The 14,326-nt window shown below is 41.0% G+C and overlaps 1 long non-coding RNA gene across 1 annotated transcript in view; it reads right to left on the bottom strand.

Annotated features, from left to right (window-relative positions):
- Positions 1–8,548: 8,548 nt before the first annotated feature.
- Positions 8,549–14,326, bottom strand: part of LOC111838674 (uncharacterized) — a 106,092-nt gene continuing 100,314 nt past the window's right edge. The window contains exons 2-5 of the long non-coding RNA XR_011983503.1: positions 10,368–10,539; positions 9,928–10,202; positions 9,092–9,198; positions 8,549–8,929 (exon numbers count right to left, since the gene is read on the bottom strand). This is a non-coding gene — a long non-coding RNA (uncharacterized lncRNA). The remainder of the gene's footprint in view (positions 8,930–9,091; positions 9,199–9,927; positions 10,203–10,367; positions 10,540–14,326) is intronic.

Below are 14,326 nucleotides of genomic sequence, written 5' to 3'. Positions count from 1 at the left end.
ATACACAATCTCACAAAAATGCGCAGAAGTACATACATACACACACACATACACACACACACACACACACTTTCACTATGATTTAACCCACAGTGAAACACCCTCAGAGGAGTCACCATAGAGCACGGGGGGTGGGGGAGGCGGGGGCACGTGTGGAGGGAGGGCTGCCCTCTGTGGGACTGCCCCCTGGCCACCCCCTCCCGCTGGTGATAATTGATTCCAGCCAGGCCATGCTGATTGGTGTGAAGACTCCTAGGGGTGGGGAGAGAAGGCCAGCTGTCCCTGAACACAGCTTAGGCCACCCAACACCTCCCCATATACCATAGGTGGGGTCCCATTACCATCCTCTACATAACTGGGCCGTTATTGATTCCATTTTCCTATATCTACTGAGGAACAGGTATTACTGACCACACCTCCATCTACTGAGGAAGAGGTATTACTGACCACACCTCCATCTACTGAGGAAGAGGTATTACTGACCACACCTCCATCTACTGAGGAACAGGTATTACTGACCACATCTCCATCTACTGAGGAAGAGGTATTACTGACCACACCTCCATCTACTGAGGAAGAGGTATTACTGACCACACCTCCATCTACTGAGGAACAGGTATTACTGACCACATCTCCATCTACTGAGGAACAGGTATTACTGACCACACCTCCATCTACTGAGGAAGAGGTACAGTATTACTGACCACACCTCCATCTACTGAGGAAGAGGTATTACTGACCACACCTCCATCCACTGAGGAACAGGTATTACTGACCACACCTCCATCTACTGAGGAACAGGTATTACTGACCACACCTCCATCTACTGAGGAAGAGGTATTACTGACCACACCTCCATCTACTGAGGAACAGGTATTACTGACCACACCTCCATCTACTGAGGAACAGGTATTACTGACCACACCTCCATCTACTGAGGAAGAGGTATTACTGACCACACCTCCATCTACTGAGGAAGAGGTATTACTGACCACACCTCCATCTACTGAGGAACAGGTATTACTGACCACACCTCCATCTACTGAGGAAGAGGTATTACTGACCACACCTCCATCTACTGAGGAACAGGTACTTCAGACTGTGCCTCCATCTACTGTGGAGCAGGTGTTACTGGCCACACCTCCATCTACTAGCTCATACTTACAATGCCTCCATCTAGAAAGGGTGTTAGAGATCATGCCACTTCACCTGGCAGTGTAGGTGCAGCATGTAGCATGATGGTCAGGGTCCAGAATTCATCACAATTACTGCCGAACTGAATGCTGCTACCACGTTGTTTACACTTGATAAATGACATACAATCTGATGGTATCAGCTGTATAAATGTGTACCAGGTACTGGGTGAACTGCAACCTACGTTGGTCACATTAGATCTATTTCAGTCGAGTAGTAGTTCTATTGCTAAGCTGCTAAATGATGTAACCAGTGTCCCTCACTGCTCAGTAGGAGACAGTGTAACTAATGGAGTAATACTACCTGACCAGAGCCCTGGCACAGAGGTTACACTGGGACCATTGCTCAGGCAGTCTCTGGTGCATCTCCCACCGAACAATTCCCTCCCATTTTAGTGAAAAGCTGTCTTGCCTAATGTTGTTTTAATTGCCACCAGCCATGGTGCGATGGCCAACCTGTCGCCTGATTGGTTTAAATGCAATTAGCAGCTTTATTAGGCTACAGTATCCAGAGACACTGACACCGAGCAAGCAAGTCTCTCTGTCTCTCTTTATCCCTCTCTAGCTCACTCTTTTTCTCACTTTATCCAACTTCCTGTCTCACAGACCATATGAGTTTTGCTACTGCATTCAGAAAAGACCTTAATAGGCCTGTTTAGGCCACAGGTATATAAAAAAAGAGATCTGAGTGATTTTTAATTACAATGGGTATCATGTTGAATGGTGTTGAATTACTTGACATTCTTTACTATCACAATTCAGGTATTAAATGCCAAAACCTTATTGTGCGCATTGGTGAGATGTTTGTGAGTGACATTTTGAATGTGTAAGTGTTCATGCATGTGTATGTGCATGTGGGTGTGATTAGTTATTAGTTGTAAAGCAGTGTGTGGATGTGTGTGTATAGCAAGGTGCAGATTTTTGTGTGAGTGAAAGCATGCTTGTGTACCAGGGTATGTGTGTGTGTGTGTACCAGGGTATGTGTGTGTGTGTGTACCAGGGTATGTGTGTGTGTGTGTGTGTGTGTGTACCAGGGTACAGAAATGGGCAGAATATTGAGTATATCTCCACAGCCCACTCTAAAGTAGCAATAAAGCCCACTTAAACCACAATATTAAAAAAAAACAACTGGGGGAGAAGAGGAACGACTCAAGAAAGAACCACAAAATATTGGACTTTTTTCTTTCACTCTTAAGATAGAAAAAATACACATCTTAAAAGGTCCAAATGACCACTCAAATTGGATAGTGCATCATTTCCTGTCAGGCTGGAGAAAGCAACCAGGACAGCTATACTTCATCATTTTGGTGATTTAATACCAAAGAAATATATTAAAATAATAAAAAGAACGCAGAAATGCCCCGAATTTGCAGTGATAAATAGCCCACCCAGTCTTTATCCGATTAGCTGCGCTAACAGATATATTGCGTCCAGGATCCATGCAGACACCACGCGATTGTATTCCAATAAAAAGTTGCATATTAAATTCTGACACAGGGAGAGGGAGTGTGGACCTTCTGCTGTAAACCTTTGAGAATGAGAAGGAAGGACAGAGGGAGAAATGAAGGCAGAGAACAGACAAACTAAATAGATTAGAGAAAAAAGTCTTGCATAGTCAGCGAGATGCACTTCTAGCATGTAACACTGCATACAGAGTCACAGCAGAATGCAACAGTGCATGTCATGTTCCACAGCATATAACACTGCATACAGAGTCACAGCAGAATGCAACAGTGCATGTCATGTTCCACAGCATATAACACTGTGAGCAGTGTCACAGCAGTGTGCAGTACCGCAAAACGTCTTTCACAGACTGCAACACTGCACACACAGCATAGAACATTCAAAAGATATTTACAGTAACATGTAACACTGGAGAGAGTTAAATCAGCAAATAATGACGTGAATACAGCTACCGCTGGGAAAATTGTTGTTGTTGTTTTTTTTAACCAGAGACATTAATCCTTAACCCATACTGTCTCTCTTTCTCTCCCACACACACACACACACACACACACACACAGACAATGCTGCATTATATGGTATTATTGCTTTGTTGTATGCAGTGTAATCAGTGTAGTTCTTGCTGCTGGTCTGGGAATGAGATATCTCTAATTGTTCTCAGACTCATCAGGAAGATTTTAATTAGAATTAATTAGCATGTTTGCTTATGCACATGCATGCAATTAAGTGATATTATTTTAACAATAGTTTAGTAAACAGAACACTCTCTTAATCACAAAAGAGTGCAGCACGTCTGAAAATAAATTAGGTTTTTCCAATTTAATGGATTAATGTTAATTGGTAATTAACAACATCTAATTAGAAGGGGAATACAAGCAATTTTGCCACACACCTCCAGAGTTGGGGTCTGGATCACATCTACGCTCTCTGTGTGTAGATTTTACATGTTCTGCTTGTGTTGCATGGTCTTCCTGCAGTTACACTGCATTCCTGCTGCAGTCCAAAGGTATCTCCTTATTGGCCATAGTGTATAAGCGTGTGAAGAAGTTTGTACATGAATGCGCCCTGAAATGGACAGGCATTGCAATGTGAGTTACTCCAAGTTTGTGCCCTGCACTACCCTCGAATAGGCTCCATGCCCCCAAGACTTTCGCCATGATAGGCAGTTGGAAGATGGATGGATTGATGGATATTTCTTCCAGCAAGGAGTCGTATTTCTATGGATTCGGGAGCAATAGGTGGAGGAATGCACTAATAGCTGAGCAGAGACACAAGATTTTGCTCTGCTCACCCAGCTCTCAACACATGGCTCGTGGTCCACAAGTAACCATAGACCATAAATCCAGAAGCAAAAACCTACAACACACAGTAGAGCAGAAAGCCATTTATAAAGAGCCAACAAGCACCGGCAGTCGCTGTGTTACAGATGGACCTGAATCAGAGGAATCTTGGTGAGGTTCTCACATGGCAGGCTAAGAGCAGGACAAGAGCGCCTCCTGCAGTCTTGGTACAGCGAAAGTCAGAATAAAGCCACAGTAGCTCACAAGGCACATTCACTCACTGGCTAAGCTTCCATTCAAGTATTCAATAGGCTAAACAGCAATCTGTCATACAACTGTTGCTCATGGACTTTTCTGTTCTGTTTTCTGTTTGTGGTCAGCAGATGTGGCACTGGATTATGGCTGAGGGACTCCATTGCCACGCCTCTCCACCCATCATGCTCTATGCAGTTGTAATTCTTCTTTACCATCCTTATTCTCCTCAGCCCGTACCTCCTTCTCACATCCAGTTATTATGCTTTTAATGTTTTTAATAAAGCACGATTGATCACCTACATTTTCTTCCTCGACTGCTATCATTTTCTTTTGCTGCCTTTCCTTCTAGTTCTTCTAGTCTTTCCTTCTCATTTCTCTCACTTCTCACCTCTGTATTCTGACCCCAAACTCATTCTGTCTTCCACTCTTTTTTATTCTACCAGTTTGTTTCCTAAGGTTATGAGTGTTGGGATTTATTACTGTTGAATGTGCCTCTCTCTCTCTCTCTCTTTCTCTCTCTCTCTCTCCCTCCTTCTTATCATTTGGCTGTTCCTCTGATCATGTATCCCTACTTATTGCCCCAGGCTAATCTATGAAACAATATGGAAGTATTTCAACCTCTTTAAAACCCCAACATCTCTGACCTCAGTATCCACTTGCTTCATTTACCCTTGACTCTCAGCTCTTAGCACAAACATACACATATTATGTAAAGATATGTTTGTAGAGCCTACCTGCTGATAAAACCATTTTAATGTTATTAAAATAAATGTCTCCACAACTGTTTTTCTGCAGCTCTAGTCTTCTTTTGATGTTTTATCAAAATTTATCATGAATACATACACTGCGGGAAACAGTGGCTTTGCACACTCCGATGCTTAACCAAAAGCGATTTTTGATTCATCAGGTCAATGACAGTCATCACAACAGGCAAGTGATGGAAAAAAATCCCTCCTTGATGCACATAAAGAGACTGTTGGCTTTTTCTTAGGCTTACTGTACTGCCTTGCTGTCAGTTATTAATAATGTTATTGCTAATAAACAACATCAATGCATACATTAGCTTTTCTTGTTGCTCCTTTGATCTGAGGTTAAAGCAGGAGACAGAAGGAAATCCTCACAGCATTTTCTTTTGGTTAAAATGAAATTCCGATGAATACAGGAAGAGGCTATCACAGTCAAGAAAGAGTCAAAGTTAGGGATGGAGACTGATCTTTCAAATGACCATCAGTCACGTAGCCATGTGTTAAATCAATGGGTCTAAATGCTCCTCGAAACCCCCCCTGTCACAGGCCCTCGCTCAGCGAAATTTTCTGCTGTGTGTTCAGGACTGTGCCATAAGTCTTGGAGGTTTGTATACATTTGTATGCAAGTGCTTTCAGTACTAGAGATACGTGACCCTTATCCACCATTATATCCCATCAGCAGGATTTTTGGCTTGTGGTTATACAGTATATATTTACGTTATACAGAACACGCTTATTAACTACTTGCACTGCTTGGAATTTGGTATTAGTGAATTTTAACAGATTTAACCCCACAATTTACAGAAAAACCAAAGTTTTCTCTCAGAATAGGGCCAGCATTGTTTTCTGTGGTAAACACCTCCCCCTGCTGGAGAAACAAAGTACACTCACAACCAGCACACCGTAGTCTAGTGATATATGGCTCTAGTCTTAGCGATATTAACCCATTAGTGTATTTGCCCCATTGTGCATTTAATTGACAGAATATATTAATTAATAGGCCTAATTATTACAAACAAAGATAACCTGAAATTCGAAGGGGTGTGCATTGTCCCCCAGAGTCCACTGACGAATGCACACTTCACAGGACATGCCTGCGTCATTTGGTTTAAAAGGTATTAATCTATTTGTGCATTGCCCATCGCATATTACATTTATACAATATATTAATTAATAGCTATTACAGATAAAAAAATATCCAGAAAAGCTAAGGGCTGCCAAAGAACCAAGAGGTTGCATTGTTCCCTTGAGTCCACTGATCAAAGCAGACTTCACTAGATGTGCCTGTCTTGTCTACTTTTAAAGTTATTAATCCATTTATGTATTGTCTCATTGGACATTATGTGCATACATGTGAACATTCAAAAATTAATTAAAATTTGTCTGTGAAGAAATCTCGAAAACCAAGGGGTGTGGAACAGTTGCCATGAACCCAGAATGCTAAATCAATACACTATTTGGTGTTGATGTCCCAGCAGATTCAATAATTATCACATTTCATGTTTGGCTTCATATTTGTCAAGCCAGTATGAAAGTATAATTTCACTAAATTGTCAATTTATTAGGCGCTTTCACACCAAAGTTCCGGAACCTGGTCCAGGCTTACAAGCCTCATGGGAGTTATACTTCCACAAAAATGTTCTGACTGAGTGTAGAGTGAAAAATGATTGGTTCAGAGAGTTAACCAATCAGGTTGCAGAGGAGGTGGGTCCAACCAACTAAAGGAGGCGGGACAAAGACATCTTATTGATTGATCTTGCCTCTTCTAGTTCCTTGGATTTCGGTAGATTCCAATTACCGTAATGGGCACCGAGAGGTCAATTAACAGATTAGGGGAAAAAGGACCAAATACTAAGGGAAACAAAACTAGGACAACCGAATGAACAGGAAACAAGACGCAAGACAATAAACTGAATAAATTGAAATGTCCAGGTGCGTGTTGGGCTCCGCCAGGGCTGCCCTTTGTCATCGGTCCTGTTTATCATATTTATGGACAGGATTTCTAGGCGCAGCCAAGGCGTCGAGGGTGTCCAGTTTGGTGACCTCAGGATTGCCTCGCTGCTTTTTGCAGATGATGTCGTCCTGCTGGCTTCATCTGCTGGGGATCTCCAGCAGGCACTGGGGCGGTTCGCAGCCGAGTGCGAAGCGGCAGGGATGAGGATTAGCACCTCCAAGTCCGAGACCATGGTTCTCAGCCGGAAACGGGTGGTTTGCCCTCTTCAGGTTGGGGAAGACGTACTGCCTCAAGTGGAGGAGTTTAAGTATCTCGGGGTCTTGTTCTCGAGTGAGGGTAGGCGAGATCGGGAGCTGGATAGACGGATCGGAGCAGCGTCTGCAGTTCTGCAGGCGCTTAACCGGTCCGTCGTGGCTAAGAAAGAACTGAGCCAAAAAGCCAAGCTCTCGATCTATTGGTCCATCTTTGTCCCTACCCTCACCTATGGTCATGAGCTATGGGTAATGACCGAAAGAACGAGATCGCGAATACAAGTGGCCGAAATGAGGTTTCTCCGCAGGGTGTCTGGGCTCTCCCTTAGGGATAGGGTGAGAAGTTCGGATATCCGGGAGGGCCTCAGAGTAGAACCGCTGCTTCTTCACGTTGAAAGGAGCCAGTTGAGGTGGTTTGGACATCTGGTGCGGATGCCTCCTGGGCGGCTACCCGGAGAGGTTTTCCGTGCATGTCCTACAGGGAGGAGGCCCCGGGGCAGGCCCAGGACTCGCTGGAGGGATTATATCTCTCGGCTGGCCTGGGAACGCCTCGGTGTCCCCCCCGAGGAGCTGGTGGGGTTAGCTGGGGAGAGGGAGGTCTGGGTGCCTCTACTGAAGCTGCTACCCCCGCGACCCGAACCCCGGACAAGCGGCAGATGATGGATGGATGGATGGATACTAGAATAGATTTACATGCTTCAATGTTCCAAAAGCACATTATGTTTCTTATACTTTACATCTCTACTCAATCTGTCTATGACTATCTAAAATGCTCGATTAGAGCTTCAAGCCCTACCCCTGACGAGCCCAGTGTGCTCTGATTGGTCAGCTTGCCCTATAATTCCCGCCCTTGTCTTGCAGTCTGCTTGTAGGTAGATGGCCAATAAGGATTGTACGACGAGGTGACCTAACCATGTCATGGAAGAAGGGCTGGAATTCCAATGAGGCATTTCAGTCAGATTAGAGAAGAGTGGTTTTTGTTGTGAGAATTCCTAACTTTGGCATATGCTTTGGGCCTTGAGACTTTGCAGACTGTTTACATGCATACAAAGCTATATCATCATGGTCATGGTAACAGAAAAGGAAAAACCCAGAAAAGCACAACAGGGTCCCTTTAAGTTCAGTACTTGTACTAGCTTGAGCTTCTGCACTTTTGTAACTAATGTCAATCCCTCCCTTTGTCACTTCCTGTTGCCACACTGTGGTTCTGGGTGAATGTGATTGTAAATGTGTATACAGACTTTATGGCAATAAAGTGTGACACGATATTTGTGCTTTTGAAGTTCCAAGGATGAATGTTAATATGAAATTAAGATCCTTGTTTTCACTGTTTCAATGTTAGCACAATGCACATTAACACACAAAGCAATACACTTCCCCCTGAAAGACTAGAGAACACATTGGATAAAATGCTTATTTATTTATTTATTTTTTTCCTGATGATAGCAAAGTGTTTTCTGTCATTTGCAATTGACAGTGAAAGTAGGAAGGGTTAGAGATTAGAACTGGACAGAAAAAATAAAATGAATTCAAGGAACGGAGTTGAGGAAAAAGATGGTGGCATGTGCAAGCATTCAAAATCATTAGCACTAGGCAGGTATGGTTTTAGGTTTCAGTATTCTTGTGTGGAAGGAAGGGTATGTTTGTTGATAAAAGTTAGGTAGTCGGGGACATTGGCAAAGTATGCTGGGAAGACTTTCGCATTGCAATCTGTTACAAAGTTCGCAATTCCAGCCTGAATCCAGCTCTTTCTAAGGTAACACATCAGAGGCCCACCTGAGTCTCCCTGTAAACACAAGCACACACACTGCTTATACATTTGTTCTCCTTCCAGTGTTATAAACAGCTAGAACTGCTACTTGTTCTATTCTGGCTTAAAGTTCATTGCATTCTACATGAGGATTGCATGGATACAGTATTAGGACAAGCTACATTTTCTTAATCTTACCATATAAACAAGTTTTCCAGATTCACCCGCACAAATAAATCTCTTCAAGTTACACTTGCCAAGTGGAATGTTGAGTTCCTGCAGTGTCTTTGGATACTCTAAATGGGCTACAAAAAGATAAATGTATGTCATATGAAGTCCATTTGCACTGCATTACAAGAGGGGTGTTAGGTTGTTCTGGAAAAATGGCAGCAGGAGGTGTACTGTATATGGTATGGAAGAAAGATATAAGATGGACTGTTGAATAAAGATGGAGTGGAAGGAGCTGAGCAGGGTTCAGAGATTTAGAAATGTGTTACCTACAGACAGACAGTCAGGCCACATAGACTGTAGGACATTATGGAGCAGCATTTACAAACAGTATCTGATTGGAGGAAAATATAAACATGACAGAACATGATGGATCATGAACAAACAGAGCAAACAAAGCAGGTAACATTTGGTCAGGTGACCGGCCTTTTTAAAAGGGCAACTGCTCTGGGAGACAGAGGTGGTCAGATGGAGGCTTTTGGGGTTTCTTGCGGAATCTAGCATTCAAATGACACCCAGCTGGCATGTTAGTTGGATCCATAAACCTCATCATTCTCCCAACATAGTTGAAGTATAAGGAAATTACTGGAAAACATATCAACTGTAGGGAAGGCTGTCCTCATAAACACAGGGTGTAATATTGATTGATTGTTTCTGGATTAATTTATAGGTACAGGGTTTATTTAGAGGTGCAGTTTCATAGCCTCTACTGTCCATTTTTATTATTAATAGACAGAAAAAATACAGAATGGGATATATGAGAAGACACAGTAGAACACACAAATAATGTAAAACAGCAAACTCACTGTTACATCCTGTCCGTCCCCAGCCGATCGCAAAGCAGTTTAACTGAGTACCAAAGGAATCAGAGGACTGGGCCAAAAGGACGGGTGTAATGTAGCGGGAAAAGGTGATATTTCTGTTCACATTCACCAGGGCAACATCGTCGTGTTTGTCACTGACATTATAGTCAGGATGGATGATCACTCTGCTAATAGTATAATTGGCTTCATTTGCAGACGGTATGTCCAGCTTGTATGCTCCCAGCCTCACATAGGACTTTTCATGGATCAAAGCTTTACTGAATAAGAAAACCAAAAAACATGTGACAGTGATTTTTTTTTTTTTGGCAATTTTGTTTTAAAAGAAGCTTTTTTACTTCGTAGTGGTATTATAACTTTTTACAGGATTATTACTACAATATTTTCATTTTAATACAATTTCTACAATTTAATAATTAGCTCACTCTTCAACGCAATGGGCAGCAGTCAGGATCCATCTGTTATTGATGATAGAACCACCACAAGACGAGATCCTTTTAGGGGCTTCAATATGCAGATAAGCCATCCAGGGCCAGGCCCCCTCCTTAGCATCATGGCCACCAATGATTGAACTCTTCATCTCTTCCATCCTGGATCCTGAATAACAGCCAGCAGAGTTCTCAATGCAAAAGGCATACATTTTTTTTTAAAAAATCACGAAAGTCTCCCCATCTGCTGTTGAACTGCAATGCTATTATTCATTATTTATTTATAAAGCACTTGTCACTGACATGTAGTCACAAAGGGCTGTACAACAAAATAAATATAAAGGACTAAACGAGAAATATTAAAAATAAATAAATATTTACAATACAATCAATATCAATAAAAATCTACACAAAAGCCTGATTAAACGAGAAAGTTTTTAACTTTTTTTAAAGGAATCCACGGAGTCTGTCAAACGTAAGTGCAGCGGGAGATTATTCCAAAGCCTCGGAGCCACAGACTGAAATGTCACGTCGTGCGGGAACGGAGCAGGAACAGAAGAGAGAGAACAGACAGGAAGTCCGGATAGTCGGGGAATACATAAAACAAAAGACAGACTGCAAACCAGCACTAAAGACTTCAATGACAGACCTAGGGAAAAGGACTCGATCGCGACTGAAATACGCAGGACTAATCAGGAATAACACGAAACATCTGATAATCTGGGTTTCATACGAGGTAACGAGGGGGGCGTGGCACACGGAAGGATTGTACGAGCAGGTTATGAAATGGCTTTACGTACCCCCCCCCCCCCCCGCCAAGTCTTTAAATTCATGCGAATAATGTAAAATAGGGGTAATATGCGTGTGCTTATTAGAACACGCTGCATTTTATATCGCTTGTAAGCGCGAAAGAGATGGTTTATCTAAGCCGGTAAACAATGCATTACAATAATACAAACGCGATGAAACAACTGCATTAATTTTTTTCTAGTTCAGCCGTTGAAACAATTTTGAAATGTTCCTTAATTGAGAGAAACAAGAATGTGAGACTGATTTTACATGCGAATCACAACTGAAAGAGAAATCAAATATTACTCCCAGATTTCGAACACTGGACTAGGCAGTTGCACAAAGGGAATCAATCGCTTGACTAATTTTTGGGTAAAGTTCAGGATAAGCTATAATTTTGGTTTTGTATGTGAATGATTATTAAGATAATAAAATAAGATAATGCTAGAAAAATCTGACACAAACTACCTTTAAATAATTAGGTAGTTACAATATATTGTTGGATCCACCCTGACATTAGGTGTTTCTAGCTGATGTTACTTCAAGGACGGGCAATATCAAAATTTTAATATTCTGTTATTTCTTATTAAGTATGGACTCCAATACAAAGTGATTGATTGCAAAACATTTGTTTTCGTCAAAGGTGGTATTGGAAAATTACCCTTACACAGTGCAAATTTATCTGTGATGCAAAAATCCTTTCAGTCCATGATACTCATGAATTTGTCAAAATTTAATAGGGACCTGTGTATATATTTTTATTTTATTAAGCAGTTTAAATATTTATGAAACTATAATAGTTACCCCATACAATGTATTTTTGTAATTTGAGCAGTATTGTGCAAAAATCTTCGGCAATGAAAGAAAATCTTTATCTGGGTAGTTTGTTTCTCAGGAAAAGGAAAAAAAAAAACAAAAGAACAAAGAATGACAAGTCTCGGGAAGACTGACTCAGACGAGGACTAAATACAAAAGACAAGCTAGACTTAATAGGACACAGGCGATCACAATCAGGGCTGAACACGAGGTAACGAGGTGGGCGTGGCACACATTAGGATCGAACGGAGCAGGGTGTGACAGTTACACACCATGTTTTTCTTTGTTTTTTTTAACTCTTTTGTTTGAAATGGAAAAAATCTAGCTGCTATCTAAAAAAAAAAAAAAAAGGTTCGACTATCAGTCGACTACGGCAAAATCGAACGAATCAGATTCGACTATGAAAATCCTTATTCGAAAACAGCCCTAATATTTAAAGATAGGTACTTTTACTTTTACTCAAGTACATTTTTAGTGAAAAAACTTTACTTTTACTTCGCTTCATTTGATGGCGTTCCTCTGATACTGACAAAATTGTAATAAATATTAGATATATAAAATAATAATTAGTTTACGTGACTTGATCTGAAGTCTCGCGAGACGTTGGAAAGTTCAGCACGCGTTTAGAAAGATGATGGTTGAAGCAGAGGATGACGTGTGTGAGCTATCGGGGGCAGATCACCCGTGGCCTCAAATCAACTCTATTTTTTCACTTCAAGATGTGAGAAAGAACAGTTTCATAATGCGATGCAGGCTGTGTGCACCAAAAAAAAGCGACATCGCTGCGTACAAAAATTCCAGCTCCAACCTGAAAAAACGTAAGTGTCAATATGATGCCTATTTGAACCCTATTAATGGTAATTTGGTAACTATGGGCACTTTGACCTTATAGTACCATATTTCACACACTGTCCGAATGTTTTTCCTCATATGCGCGCTTGTTCAAGCAATGACAAATATCTTGCGAACCTTACAAACAACACACGTTCGTAAAAAACGTTCATTCTAAACGTCTGCATGTTTTCATATCCATTTTCCAAAAATCTAAATAAATTGAAGTGCATACTGTGACGTTATACACAAATTCGTACACTTCACTAAAGGTTTTATTTGTGACACTTCACCAGTGTTGGAATGTAACGAAGTATTTGTACTTCGTTACTGTACTTAAGTAAATTTTTACGTATCTATACTTTACTTAAATAAAAAAAATAATGCATACTTATACTTTTACTCAAGTAGATTTTTCAGCAATTATCTGTACTTTGTACTCCACTACATTATTAAAATGCGTGTCGTTACATCCTTCCGAATCTTGCATAAAAAATTTTTGGTCGACTGACGTTTTGGCGTTGCTGGCCAGTGCACGTTGAAACAGATCGGAGATCTGATTGGTCAAAGAACTCACGCCGAAAATAGTGAGCACGCGTTTTGAAACAACACAATGTAACTGATGTAAATCGAAGAAAAGGACACCAAATATCAAACATGGACGAAGAGCCAACAACGTCGACTGAGCTTAAGCCTGTGCCCTGCAGCTCTGATTCTGAGAGAAACCCCTGGCCTTATTTAAACAAGTTATTTGAATTTAAAGGTTCAAAGAATGACTCCTGGCGTTTTCAATGTGTCAAGTGCCTACCTCAACGCAAAGAACTGTTGGCGTTTAAAAACTCCCCTTCAAATTTGAAGAAACATATAGAGGTAAGACATGCAATGCTAGTTATTAATATTTAAGTTACTAACTTGCTATGACATGGTGCTATGACTGTTATAGAAAAACGGATGTCAACATAAAAAAATATCACACCAGTATAATATTTGTTTGACGTAAGTTAGTGGTACCCTAACAGGGCAACTTCATTAGCTGGTTATTAGCACAGCAGGGACGATAGCTTGCTAGTACGTTACATTTTTGGAGATGAGCAAACTACTGCTATATCTGTACATTCGTTGTTGGCTAAAACAGATGTTTGTTTTGACTCGATGAAAAAATGTTCAAACTTTTTATACGGCCCCTAGCTTCGATCTTTACCATTCAACACTGGGTATTTAGTTGACATTCGCAAGTAAGCATGCAGTTAAAACTATATTTAGGTTTGATTCGATTGTGAACAATTTTGCACTATAACAGTTGTTTTTCGTCAATATCATGACATTTTTTAGAATTTGCAAACATATATATATATTATATTTATATATATATTTAGCAATTTAGTGCGAAAGTATATGCGAATATCAAACCAATTTTACCCGTGTGATATGCTTGGTTGTAAGTGTCAGTAGCTTGTCTTTTTAGTCTAAAGATGTAATCATGTTGGTTTCACGTTTCAGTGCCCCATACACTGTGGTTT

This window comes from Paramormyrops kingsleyae, chromosome 18, assembly GCF_048594095.1.
Source record: "Paramormyrops kingsleyae isolate MSU_618 chromosome 18, PKINGS_0.4, whole genome shotgun sequence".
Classification (NCBI taxonomy): domain Eukaryota; kingdom Metazoa; phylum Chordata; class Actinopteri; order Osteoglossiformes; family Mormyridae; genus Paramormyrops; species Paramormyrops kingsleyae.
This window is presented reverse-complemented; position numbering and strand designations above follow the sequence as displayed.